Here is a 13,034-nt window from a genome sequence, read left to right as displayed (position 1 = left end):
TACATTTAATCTTTCACGACTTGAGCCAAATGCTGATTGTTTTAAAATAAGCATGTTCAGTGTGAGGCCAGACCGGAGTGGTGGGAAGGGCAGGAGAGCCGAAAGCCAGAGCCTTCCTTCCACATGGTCTCAATTGTCCCAGAAGGGAGCAGCTCCCTCTCCACTGTGGTGTGGGGAGTTTCTGAGGCTGGAGGAGTTCGCCCAGGGGTAGGGTCTGCCAGGACATTGTGAGTGTGGTGACATCTGGCACTGGTGGGAAATGGGACCAGTGGATCCCAGAATGGTCTCTTCTGTTTTTCCCCTATCACTGGGAGAGGGGGCTGTTCCCCGTAATGGGGAAGTGGTTTCATTTTAGGGACTTGCAGCTCCCTCCTCTTTCCCCTTCATCCCCAAGGGCCAAGGCCAAAAGCCCGAGTCCTACAAAGAACTTGGGCTTGAAAACTCAACCAGCTCAGGTCCAAGTCCCAGAATCTCAGCAGCTGTGTGATCTTCAGCAGGCAACGCAACCTCTCCGAGGCTTAGTTTTCTCATCTGCAGGCTTGGGCAGCAGCCCCTCCTTTTCTGAACGTTGGAGGAGACGATACTTGTGAAACACCCAGGATAGTGCTGAACACATTGGAGGTGCCCAAGGAATGGCCTTTTCCTTCTGTCTGCACCTCACGGGAGGCCAGGGCTTATACACGGTTTCACTCTTACTTTGGTTCTGCCTCTGTGGCCTGGAGTCTTCATGGGCTACTGCCCTGGGCAGGTTCCCTGGCTGACAATGAGAGGTGAAGCCGCAGTACAGGGGGACCCTTTCAGCCCCAAGTGTCTGAGCTTCCATCCTTAGCCACGCTGGTGCCAGGTATGGCCAGCGCTGCAGCCTGGAGGGAGCTCCGTATTGGGAAGTCAGAGATCTGGGTGCCAGTTCCAAGTCTGCCACATATGAGCTGTGTGACCCTCTGGGAGTGACAGCCTCTCCGGGTCTCTATGTCCTAACCTGAGAGCCCTTACCTGCTTCTCAGGGTCACCGTGCTGCTCACCTAAAAGAACCTATGTGACAGCATTGAGCAGGCCCCAAGCCTGAGGAGAGGATGGGAGGGAAAAGGGCAGCCCTGGTGACTGACCCCTCCTAACCACCTAGCACGGGCTCCGAGTTTCACATATGTCATCTCATTTAATCCTCACACCACCCAAGTAAAGAGGCTTAGCACCCTACTTCACAGGTAAAGAGACAGCCTAAGTCATATGTCCAGGATCACAGGGCCAGCTGGGTTCCCTCCCTGAGGCCAGCCTGCATGTTCTGTCCTTTCTCTGGCCATGGTTTTGGCCACCGTCCGCCAGGCCTGAGCCCAACACCCACCTGCCCCTGGAATTCTGCACTTGCCATCCCGGTCCCGATTGTTTTCCTGTTGACAAAACACTTTCATAAATACTTTTTGATGTTACCTCTCCATTCCCCAGAAATTTTTGAGCTAACACTCCCCCAAAGCAGCAGCACACTAATTAGACTTCCATGGTACCGTTTACCCAGGTGTCAACCGATGCTACATAATTTAGCAGTTTTCTCCCCGTTATAAGGGACGTTCCTTTTTGGAAAGCAGGAGGCCTTCTCTTGAAGGCTGGGGCATGGCATCGGGCCTGCAGAGAGGACTCTTGGGGTAGAGGGTTGTCTGCCCTGGACTTCCCCGCCCCCCACGGTGAGCTCCTGGAAGGGCTGGACTGGGTCGGGGGATAGCCAGCCTGAGTGTGGGGCCTTCTCCTGGAGGGACTTTGCTCTGCCCCTCAGTCCCTGCTCCCTGTCAAGCCCCTTGGTGTCAGGAGGCTGCAGTGGCAGAGCCCAGCTAGGGAAGGTCAGAGGGCCCCATGCTCAGCAGACAGGCCAGACAATGTCCATTATCCATCCTGTTGTTTCCAAAGTACAGACTCAGTATCAGGAGGGATCTCTAGTTGGGGACGACTAAGCAGAGAAGGATTCAACTGAGGAAGTGGAGCTTGGTGCTTGCTGTGCTGTGGGGGGTGACGGAGAGGACTTGGGGAGTCTGTGTCAAGCGGGTACAGTTCTGGGTTCTAAGTCTGGTGTCTGGGGGTCTGCCCTCCTTGCCTCCCCCAGCAATGCACCATTCAGTGGTTTATTCTTCCTGGGGATTCGGCCCCCGTGGGAACAGCCCACAGAGCAGGACAGCAAACCTGAGACCAGAGACCACAGGGCCAGGGCAGCTGAGAAGTCCACCTGGCGGCACAGCAGGCTTGGGGTGTCAGGGGCCACAGGTGTGGAGGCAGATGAGGTGGGAGGAGGCTGTTGTCTGTTCACAGCTGGAGGGCTCAGCAAGGGTTTGCAAGGGCTCGGCAAGGCGACCGAGAGCCGCTTCCTACCACCTTTGAAAGCACCTGTTTCCCTCGCTGTCCAGCCATTGCCGCCAGGGAGTCCTCCTGGGCGTGGACTGCCCCGAATAAGGACAGGCCTGGCTCTCTGCGGGTCGGTGTGGCTGACCTGTGCCCTGATCAGTGATCAGTGCAGCAGCTGATCCATTCGAGAGGTACATCCTTCCATCCGGGCCCGGCTCTCGGAGCTGGATCGCACCCACCCAGCAGCTTCCATGCCAATTACACACACTGTGGGTGAGAGGCTCATTAACCTCCAGAAGTAGAACTGGTCCAGGGAGTGGTGAGGGTGGACGGGGCCCCTCCAGCCGACGATGGGGGGTTAAGTGTGCCAGGTCAGGGGTGGGGGAGCTGGCTCAGCACCATCCCTGTGGTCTCCGCTGCAGCTCTATTTGCATAATTTTGAAGTTGATTGGCCTAAAGGCAACTTTGCTTAATCACAGCTGACAAGTCTCTGGTTGAAACAGCAGCTGCTGCCAATTAGCCGCGTTGGTGCCTTGGTTTGTTATAACTCTCTAGGCAGCAACCCCCAGCTCCCCCTCCTGCCCGCCCCCTAATCTGCTTCAGAAGGAACCAGCAGGACCAGGTAGCTGCCCAGAAAACCTGCTATAGGCTCCAGCCCAGGTCTTCTCAGACCTGCAGGTGCTGGGGAATGGGATAGCACGCAGCCTCTGATTCAGCCGGAAGGGTGGCACGAGAGCCTGCATTTCCAACAGCTCCTGGGAGACGCCAGGATTGCTGGTTTGTGGGCTGTGCTTAGGGTAGCAATGATCTCACCCAGAAGTTTGCAAACTGGGACTGCCTGTTTGTGTGAATAAAGTTTTATTGGAACACACCATCACTGATTCATGTAGGATTCTCTACAGCTGTTTTTTTGTCTACAACTGCAGAGTGGACAAAGACTGGGTGGCTTGCAAAGCTGGCCCAGCAGCTCCCCCTTGAGTGGGCATCAGAACGCCCTGGAAAGCTGGGACAGATGCAGATCCCTCGGCCCCCACCCTGGTTCTGATCCTACAGGTCTGTGCAGCCCTGGTGCAGCCACTTCCGGGGCTCTCTTTGTTCATCTTGGCCTACCCTGGGTACCATCCCCATTAGATAGCTGGGGAAACTGAGGCTCAGAGCGGTCTCGCACTTGTCTGAGGTCCCAAGCTAGTCAGCTCTGGCCGATTCCCACCGCATCCTGCGTCGTGGACCGAGGTCCCTCTCCCCAGGGTGCACCACGTCCCAGCTGGGTTCCCTGGCTTAGTCTGCTCCAAATCTGGATTCCACGTCGGGGCCTGCTGTTTGTAACCTTGGGGAAGTCACAGAATGACATGTCCTGTTGCAGGAGCATGATGTGTGGGAGACCAGGTCTGTCAAGGGCACTGCAGAGGGCACTGGGCCCCTGGGGGTTATGATCGCCCTACTCCACATCGATATGGGTGGTTTACACTGTGTGATGTCTCTCCCCTCCCTGCCCCAGACTGCGAATCCTCTGAGGGCCAAGATGGAGACCCATCCTGCCATTGTGGAATCACCTGAGGTCAGAGAGCTGCTGCCTGTGAGCCTGTGAAGGAGGCAGCAGTTCCCCAGCAGTGGCTCAGGCAGGGCCCTCCGTGCTCTTCATCTCACGTCATCCTCCCCGTGACCTGGAGGGGCCAGGATGGAGGCATGGCACCCTCCACAGAGGAAGAAACCAAGCCTCCTCGAGGCAGGTGACCCGCCAGGCAGGTCATGACAGCATAAGCAGCAGCATTGTGATTCTGTGGCCCAGGTGATGTGGGGCCACCAGCTCAGTTCAAAACACAGAAATACAGGAGGATGTTATATGGCCCAGAGTCCTCAGTTTACAGATGGGGAAACTGAGGCACAGAGCGTTTATGACTGGGAGGGTCTCAAAGGGATGAGGTGTCTATGGGCTCAATAGGAGGAGGCTGGGAATTCGTGCTGATTCCCTACTGGAATTGGACAATTCTGGCACCATGCCCAGCAACCTGGGACTGTGAACCGGAAAAAACGCTGCTGTCTCAGGGACCCCCAGCCAGGACAAAGCAGCTTCTGCAGTCTCCACCCAGGCCCCCGTGTGGGTCTCAGCCGCCCAGAGAGGTGGGCCTGTGTGCAATGGATGGGGCTGGGGGATACTGTAATCATTGTTTTCCTTTACGTATATTTTGAACCTTGATTTTCTATTTTATTTTCTGGACTCCAGGCCATGGAGTCAGGCCCATTTCTCTCCCTGCTTCCTGGTATTCTCCCTCAGTGGTCCTTGCCAAGACTTCTTTATTTACTTGTTTGTTTGTTAATAATATAAGAAACATCCTTGACCCATCCCCCAGCACGAGGGCAGGAGTGTCAGCCTGTGCACCCCCAAGCAGGGCCCACTTCACCCCACATCCCCCTGTATGCCTCGCTATAGCCAGATATGCTCTCAAAAAGAACATTTTATTTACTGTTCTTTTTAGCCTTCTAGAAAGGGTACTATGCTGAACTTCCTCTTTGGAGACTTTACTTTCTCTGTAGCCTCGTAGCGCTGAGATGCCCCGTGACGTCCCGTGCAGCCGCAGTGCATTTGGGTAGCTGAAGAGTGTTCTGGTGTTTGGCCATAACATCATGTATTTTCCTATTCATCCACTGGGCCATCTCCAGGGCTGTTTCCAGGGTTTTCCATAGTGCTGCTGTGAGCTTTCTAGAAGCTGGTCCCCTGGGCCGAGAGGAAATGTTGGTGCTGTTCCTCCCCCACAGTCGCTGAGGCAAGGACCCACCGTGCAAGAGGATGTGGTCACAGTGGCCTCCCTGAGCCTGCACTGGGATTACCCTCCCTCCAGGTGGCCCTCGGCCCAGTCTGCCAGGCAGGCTGGTCTTTGTGCTGCTAACCTCTGTCAAAGGTGAACTTTTAAAATTCCTGCCTCGTAGGGTGATTGCAAGGAGTAGGTGTCATTGGCAGACCCATACTTTGCTGTGTCATAGGTGCTCCAGATCTGGCGCACAGGAGGTCTGCTTTGAACCATAACAAAATCCACAGGGAAGCCCAGGCTCAGAGAGACAGAGAAATGTGCCCAGGATCACACAGCTGAGAAGTGGCAAGGCCGGGACTTGAACCCGTGTTCAGACCCCAAGCTCAGAGCCCTTTTGTTTCTCTGCTGCTGTGCTGAGCCCCAGACAAGAGGCAGGAGGGACTTTGTGTGCCTTGTACCCTTCTGACAGGAACACTCCCCACCCCCACCCCCGCCCCGCTGCCCGAATCATCCTTCAGGTGTCCACACCAGACCCCCGGTCTGACTCCCTAGCCAGGTGGCCCAGGACGAGTTACTGAAACTCTGCACCTCAGTTTCCACATCTGTAAATTGGGGATAATCACAGTACCTCCTAATCATGAAGATTAAATAAATACCACCCCCACCCCCACCCCCAGCCCCCTACCCCGTCAGGCTGCATCGGGCACTCTGGGCGCCCACAGGCCCCTGGTTTCCCATTGTGGGACTCATCGCTCTGGGCAGCCATTGTCGGGACTGTGGCTAGATAAGGAACACCCAGACCAGTCTGAACTCGCTCTCTGTCCACCGAAAGGAATGGAAAAAGGAGGTTTATTTCTGGCCTGGCTCAGGATGGGCAGGCTTCCAGGGATGGGTGGGAGGCAGAGGAGGGCTGGCCTTCTTTATGGCTGTGTTTAAATGCCACCCAGAAGCCAGCCAAGGGCGCCGCCGAGGTACCACGATGCATGAAGGACCAGGAGTGGGAGACGGCCATGGGCCGGGGGAGTGCCTGGCAGCCAGGAAATGTGCCTTCAGAGGCCAGCCAGGCCCCTGTGCTGAGCCCAGATGGTCATGGAAGCCACTGATGTGTTTCAAACAGTGGCAGCTGTGGGCACCCCCCACCCCGTTCCTGCCCCATTCCCACCGCATTCCTACTGGCAGGGAGGACCCTCTGCTGCTGGGTGGGGACAGACCAGGGATAGCGGGGGCAACAGCAGGAAGGTCAGCCCAGCATGGAGTCAGGCGGGCACCACACGCCCGCTGTGGGCTCTCGGGCTCTCTGTGGGCTAGCGTGGGGACCGTTCATTTTACCTACACCCCTCGCCGGGCAGTGCTGGCCAGAAGGGCTTGTGCAGTGGTGTCACTAACCTCCATTGCCCAACAGAGACTGAGGGCCACGGGAAGGAACCCACATGTATTGTGCCAAGCATCTGCCGAGGTGTGCACCTGGAGCCCGGTGGCCTCGGTGTGAGCCCCAGCTCTGCTGCTTCTAGCTGTGGGATCTCACAGGGAGTGTCTCCAGTATGCTCACCTGCAAAATGGGGCTCTTGCTGGTGCTCTGAGGATGCACAAGGCAGTGAGATCAGAGCCTGGAGTGTGTGGGGACTGCGGGAGCAGCCGCTGCCATCCTGGGCCTGGGAGGTGGCGGCCCTAGGCCGAGGCGGGAGCTGGACTCCTGCAGGGCTGACTCATTGCCCTAACCCCACTCCCCGCCCCAAGGAGCACGCTGAATTCTTGTCAGCACACACACACCAGCCTGCACCGGAAAACACTCTTTTGCCTATACAAGGCCCGACCAAGTTGCTCTCCCTTTATTGGGGTTTAGGGTTGGTGGCAACCAGGAGCCAGGGAAGAGGCCAGTAGCTGCAGGGAGACCGCAGCCAGCAGGGAAGGCTTCTGGTCCCTCAGTCACAGGGCTTGGCAGGTAAGGAGCAGCCTGTGGAGGTTTCCAGGTCCTCACTGTGCAAGGGCACCTCTGTTCCTTCACGCTGGGCCTGGGGTCCCTGCCCTGGCTAAGCACTCCATCTAAGGGAGAAGCCAGGCAAGGCTGCTAAGTGACTCCCAGTCACCGAAGAATGGGAGGGGCCAGGGTAAGAGCTATGCCAGTGGGGTAAGAGGGGGAGCAGGCTCTGTTCGAGAGGGGCGGGAGCCCTGCGGGGGTACACAGATGCTGGCGCTACTACGTACCTGCTGTGTGACTTTGAGCAAGTTGCTGGCCGACTCTGTGCCTCAGTGTCCTTGTGTCAAGAGCCTTGCCCAGAGAGGGGTTGGAGAGAAAGCCAAAGGCTAGGGGCAGGGGCCGACATGGCTTGAGAGCTGCAGGAGGCCTAGGGAGTGCTCTCAGGATGCCCTAGTCATGGCCTGGAGGGCGTTTAGTTGGCTTCACAGGGGTGAGGTGGGTCTGTTCAGCCCATTTCGGAGTCTGCAGTCCCAGTCCAGCATCACACTGGTATGAAATAAGTGAATAGATGAATGAATGAATGAATGAATGCACTGGCCCCTCCCAATACCCCTTCAAGGTGGGTATGTTGTCCCCATTTACAGATTGGGAAACTGAGGCTCAGGGCTTTGGCTTTTCTTCACTCCAGTGAGGAAGGGGTTCTAGGGACCAGGGAGGCGGAGGGAGCTGAAGAGAAACCCAGGGCCACCCCGCCCCCGCCCACCGAGGCAAGCGCCGTGCCTGTCTTTCCTCTTCCTGCCCTGACACTTTAAGTGATTCATTCTTCATGTGATATTTTTGTGTTTCTCCAGTGGGAAAAAAAATGCCTCTGGGATTTCCAGGGGTTATTTTATCTCCATGGTACAACCAAATAATTCAGGAGGACAGAGAGAAACAAAGGGTTGTTGAGTTGCAGAAGGCCCACGATTGTCTCAGCCAAGCTGTCCCCTTAATAGGGGAGGAGACTGAGTCTGGCCTGGAGCCCCTCACCCTGTGACCCAGTGTGGCCGCGAGGAGGACAGTGGGGCATCTAGGGCCTCCAGCAGGATTGGGGTTTCCAGCTAAGCCCCTTTCAGCTGTGTGTTCTTGCTCAAGTCCCCTCTTCGCCAGGCCTCAGCTTCCTCATCTGTAAAATGGGATCACAGTGGTGCGTACTTCCAACATTCAAGAGAGTAGCACACCCAGAGAACTTGATGGGTGCAGAACTGGCCCAGGCCAGGGGCTCAAAAGCGGAAACCATTGGAACAAGTGAGTTTGTAACTTGGACCCAGAACCCAGCTGGCTGGGGAATGGTGGATTCAGCGGAGAAAGGTGTCAGTGAGGGACAAGAGCCTTATTGGGGATACATTGTAATGTTTATCCACTGAGGGAGGGATCTGGGGAGATAGGAGAGGTTTCCAGGTCGGTGGTCACCTGTATGCCTTCTCAATTCCAGCACCCAGGCCAGCACCCTTCATGGCAGCGTGCTTCTCCTTGTGGCCCTGACCCTGAGAGTAGCCCCATGGAGCAAGTGGTATACCCGCCTGGTAGGGGCACAGTGGGGGCCCGGGGGGTGTGAGCTGGCCCACCTCGGCTGCCTCGGACTCAGGGCGACCTGTCCCACCAGAGCCCTGGAGTTGGGTTCTAGGCTAAAGTAACAGGCTTCCACCCAGGGCTGATGGCCCACGGGCACTCCTGGGGATGGCCGTAAAAGTTGAGGCCCTGTCTCAGCTGAAGGAGATCTCCTGCCTCGATCTCTGCTGTTCCCATCTGGAAGTTTGCTCTTTGCAATAAAACAAACCAGGCCAACGAGTGCTAATGGAGTTCCTACTCTATGGCCAGCAGACATTTATTCAGCACCTACTGTGTGCAAAGCATGGTGGGGCAATGCAGAGGCACAAAATTTCCCACCCTTGAAGAACTCGTACCGGGCAGGGAAGCAATAAACCAACAGATAAGGCAGAGGAAAATCAGGGCCAACTAAAGGAACAGGCAAAGCATGGAAAGAGGAACTGGGGAAATCAGACGTAGTCGTGGAGTTCAAACACACTTTCATTTGCCAAGGGGCACAGGACCCTCTCTGGTACCTAAACCGTCAGCTTTGGGAACAGTGGAGTGGGTAACATCAGATAAGAACCCTTTATGGATCAACTGCTCATGTTCTGGGTGCCCTGCTAGCTTCTGGTCCTTTCTATCTTTGGTATACCTGCAAGGTGTGGAGCACAGCTCCCGTTTCACAGATGAGGAAACGGAAATCAGTGAAGTAACTTGCCCTAGATCACCCAGCTAGTTAGTGATAAAACTCTGATCCAAGGCCAGGGAGACTCGCTGCAAAGCCTATGTGGTCGCCCCCAGCACCCTGTTTGGAGTTGAGCAGACCTGGGTTCAGATTGCAACCCTGCCACCCTCCAGCTCTGGGCGATCACTTAGTTTCTCTGATCTGTGGTTTATCTATCTCAGAAATGGAGATGATCATTGCCTATGTTCATGCAGCCAATTAACATGTGTTTATAAAGGGCCTACTACGTGCCAGGCCTGTGCTGCCCACAGAGATGAGCAAAAAGGAAATGGTCTCAGCAGGGCTGGGTTCGGGGATGTGACCGCTGCAGGGTTAGGCGTTGGGTCGGCAGGGCTCAGGTCACATTGGCCGTTACTGGGGTGTGAGGTGCTGGCCCTTCTCACTCGCTGTCAGCCGTAGAGCCCAGCACCCCAGCTGCAGGTGAACGGCTGCCTGTCTGTCCTTCTCCAGCCATGTACTCCGGCTGCCCCAGTCCTGGCCAGCACAGCGAGGGAAGATGTCCTAGTTCCCTCCTGCCGCTTCCTCCCGCAGGTATGAAGGGGTCACAGAGACGTGCTTTGATCTCACTTGATATGCAGGCATGGAGCCTCGCGAAGTGTTTATTCCTGGACTTCACGTTTCGGAGTGAGATTTCATAACCTCTGAGTGGATGTCCTGAAAACAAAAGTTCGCAAAGTCAGGATTAGGTCTGCACTACCGAGGAAAGACCCTGGAGACTGGGAAACCTGCGGAGGTTAAACATCCCTGATGACACATGTGTGCACCCGTGTGTGTGTGCTGTGTGTGCTGTGTGTGCTGTATGGAGGGAGGCACGCACACAAGTGCTGCCTGTGGGGGTAAACACTCTTAAGAGTCGTGGAGACAGGACACAGGAGCAGACCCCGGGGTTTGAGTCCCCTCTCTGAGCCCCACATTCTCCATCTGCATAACAGGGAGACTGAGGGTGCAGCCTAGGGCTGGGTGGGAAGGGAACGGGTGAGGAACGGGGAGCACCGTGCGCCGTGCTCCGCCTGCGGCTTGGGTGCTCTGCAGCTGCTAGCCCCTGTCTCCTTGTCTGTACTTGCTGCCCTTCTGCTGGGCCGCTGCCTACCCTCAGGACGGTTGGTGGGGCCCCAGACAGCCGTGCCCTGTTGAATTGCTAATCCGAGCTAACCTACCCGCTGCTAATCATCGCCCCTACGTAGAATTTCGGATCATTATGTAATCTGTTGTCTGTGACCGCCTCCCCCCAAGGCTGTAAGGCCCAAGGCAGCAGGAATCCCCCACGCCCAACACTGTTGGTCATCGGTAGAGACTCCTTAGGTGATCCCTGAGTGGCGACCAGGAGAGAAACCACTCCCTGAACAGTGGGGTCAGGAGGGCGGGTAGCCGGGGCTGCTTATGGGCAAGGTGGCACTTGAGCCAGGTCCCGTGGGCAGGTTCATTTGGACATACAACGTGGGGAAAGGGACGTCCAGGGGCCGGATCAGCTGGGCAAAGGCCTGGACTCCTGAGTGCCACCACCCGCCGCTTCATGCCCAGAATGCTGGGCAAGACCCATCCTCACCCCAAGGTCAGCCTCCCGCCCCCCACGACAGTAGAGTAGGTGGGACGTGTTTAGGGAACAGGCCACGTGTCCTTTGTTCTCCATCCTGTGGGGTTCAGGCCCGAGCGTCGTCCTTGTTTAAGGAGGGCCGATCCCGGGGCAGAGGTCCCCGGTTCTGCCACCCTCAGCTGCCCATGCTCCGTTCTCCCAGCTCACTCTCAAGTTAGGACACAAACCAGGCAGGCTTCGCAGAGTGCTCCTGCCCATGCTGGCCCCGGGTGAACCCCACCCAGCCCCTGCCCTAGCCTCAAGACAGGCCGAGGCCACCCTGGGGAAGGGGGAAGTCAGAGTGTCAGAAGCTCACCTGGGGAGTGGGAGAAGCACAGCGGGAGCGCTGCCCTGAGAGATGCTTGCCCCAGACGAGCCTCCAGGCTGCGGATTTGGAGAGGGGAAGGCTGGTCCTAGCATAGGGGAACAGCATGAGTAAAGGCCCAGAGGCACCACAGACCCAGAGGGCTGAAGCTCCAGGAACAGGGAGGGCAAGAGGGCCACAGGGCCAGGCCACAAAGGGCCTCAGGTGAAAGCGCAGCCTTGAACCCAAGAAGTCAGGTAGGTGATTAGGTGGGTACTCGGGAAAGCTGACTCTAGGGGCCATAGGGCTTGGGTTGGTGAAAGAGGCAGAGTCAGAGACCGCAGCAGCAAGAAGCACGTGGCCAGGCCTGTCCAAGGCTTCGATGCCTCTCTTCCTCTAGTTGGTGAATTAGTTGCCGATGTTCATCCCCATTCTAGGGCTGAGGTCACTGAGGCTCAGGTGTCACCCCAGGTCACATGGGATGTGGATACAGAAGGTGGAGCCAGGACTTGGCCCCAGGCAGAGGGCTCGACTCCCAAGCCCTGCTCCCATAGACCCAGTCCTGCAATGGGCTGGAGGTGTGCTTGGTCGTGCCCAAAAGTGGGGCGTGGTGGGCTGAGGAGGGGCTGGCGGGAAGCCCCCAATGCTGTGGGGGGTCTCCAGGCATCAGGCCAGCGTCCAGGCCTGTGGGAGCCTGAGGTCCTAGCCCCGCCCCGCAGGCCCTCCTGCATCCCGCCCTGCCGAGCCTGGCTGACACAAAAACAGACCCGTTGCTGTTCCTGGTGGGGTTTAATTCATCTTCCCAGCTCTGTTTCTCTTCACGTGCCCTCCTTCCTCTCCTTCCCCAGCCTCACCAAGTTCGGTGTTTAAAAATAATCCTCAAATCTCCGAGCAGCAGTCCCAGGCTGACCCAAGGGGTGGCCCACAGAGATGCATGCCTGACTCGTGATTCTGGCCGTGGTCAAACGAGCGTTCAGGGACGTCCCACTCTGCCAGAATGTTCTTCCAATTGTTTCAGTTTTGTGGTTGCCCATGGACTACCATCTTAGGCAGTTTACCAATTTTCAGAGAAATAGAACCCGGGAGGATAAATCTAATCTCTGTGATAAATGTGCTTTCTGGGAGTCCTCGGGAGGCCTCAGAAACTTTTTCAGTGCCAGGAGGTCGAGTGAACTTTGCTACTGAGTAGCTGTGTGACCTTGGGCAAGTCACTTCACCTCTCTGAATCTCAGCTTCCCCCTTCTGAGATGGGAGCTTGGTGATCCACCTCCTCAGGCTGACGTGGGGGTCACCTGAGACAGTGCGGTAAATACCAGGGTTCAGCCTGGCGCACCACGAACTCTGCCAGTGTGAGCCAGCCCAGGTTAGCAGCCCCAGGTTGCAGGCAGTGCAGGGCCCACAGGAGGATGGAGGATGGCGGACACCCTCCCAGGCCTGTTCTTGGGCTGCCGGAGTGATGTCCCACAGACCTCATTTGTGGGGCCTCTCAGGTGATGGTGCCCAGTGGTGTAACATGCCATCATCATCAGAGCTCCCTGAGCCCAGGTCCCCTCCGCACACGCCATCATCATCGGAGCTCCCAGATCCTAGCTCCCTCCACACACGCCTTCGTCATCATAGCTCTCCGAGCCCTGGTCCCCTCCACACATGCCGTCATCATCGGAGCTCCCTGAGCCCAGGTCCCCTCCGCACACCCATCGTCATCACAGTTCCCAAACCCTAGGTCCCCTCCGCACACCCATCATCATCACAGCTCCCTGAGCCCAGGTCCCCTCCACACACCCACCGTCATCACAGCTCCCAAACCCTAGGTGCCCTCCGCACACCCATCGTCATCACAGCTC

General features: G+C 56.9%; 1 protein-coding gene across 1 annotated transcript in view; it reads left to right on the top strand.

The window, feature by feature from the left end:
- Nucleotides 1-6,881: 6,881 nt before the first annotated feature.
- SHISAL1 (shisa like 1) overlaps nucleotides 6,882-13,034 on the top strand; it is a 67,379-nt gene continuing 61,226 nt past the window's right edge. The window contains exon 1 of the mRNA XM_026447972.1: nucleotides 6,882-7,020. The gene's annotated coding sequence lies outside the window, so the exon portion shown is untranslated. The remainder of the gene's footprint in view (nucleotides 7,021-13,034) is intronic.

The sequence above is a fragment of the Piliocolobus tephrosceles genome, chromosome 19 (assembly GCF_002776525.5).
Source record: "Piliocolobus tephrosceles isolate RC106 chromosome 19, ASM277652v3, whole genome shotgun sequence".
NCBI lineage: Eukaryota > Metazoa > Chordata > Mammalia > Primates > Cercopithecidae > Piliocolobus > Piliocolobus tephrosceles.
The sequence above is the reverse complement of the archived record's forward strand: the minus strand, read 5'-3'. Positions and strand labels throughout refer to the sequence as shown.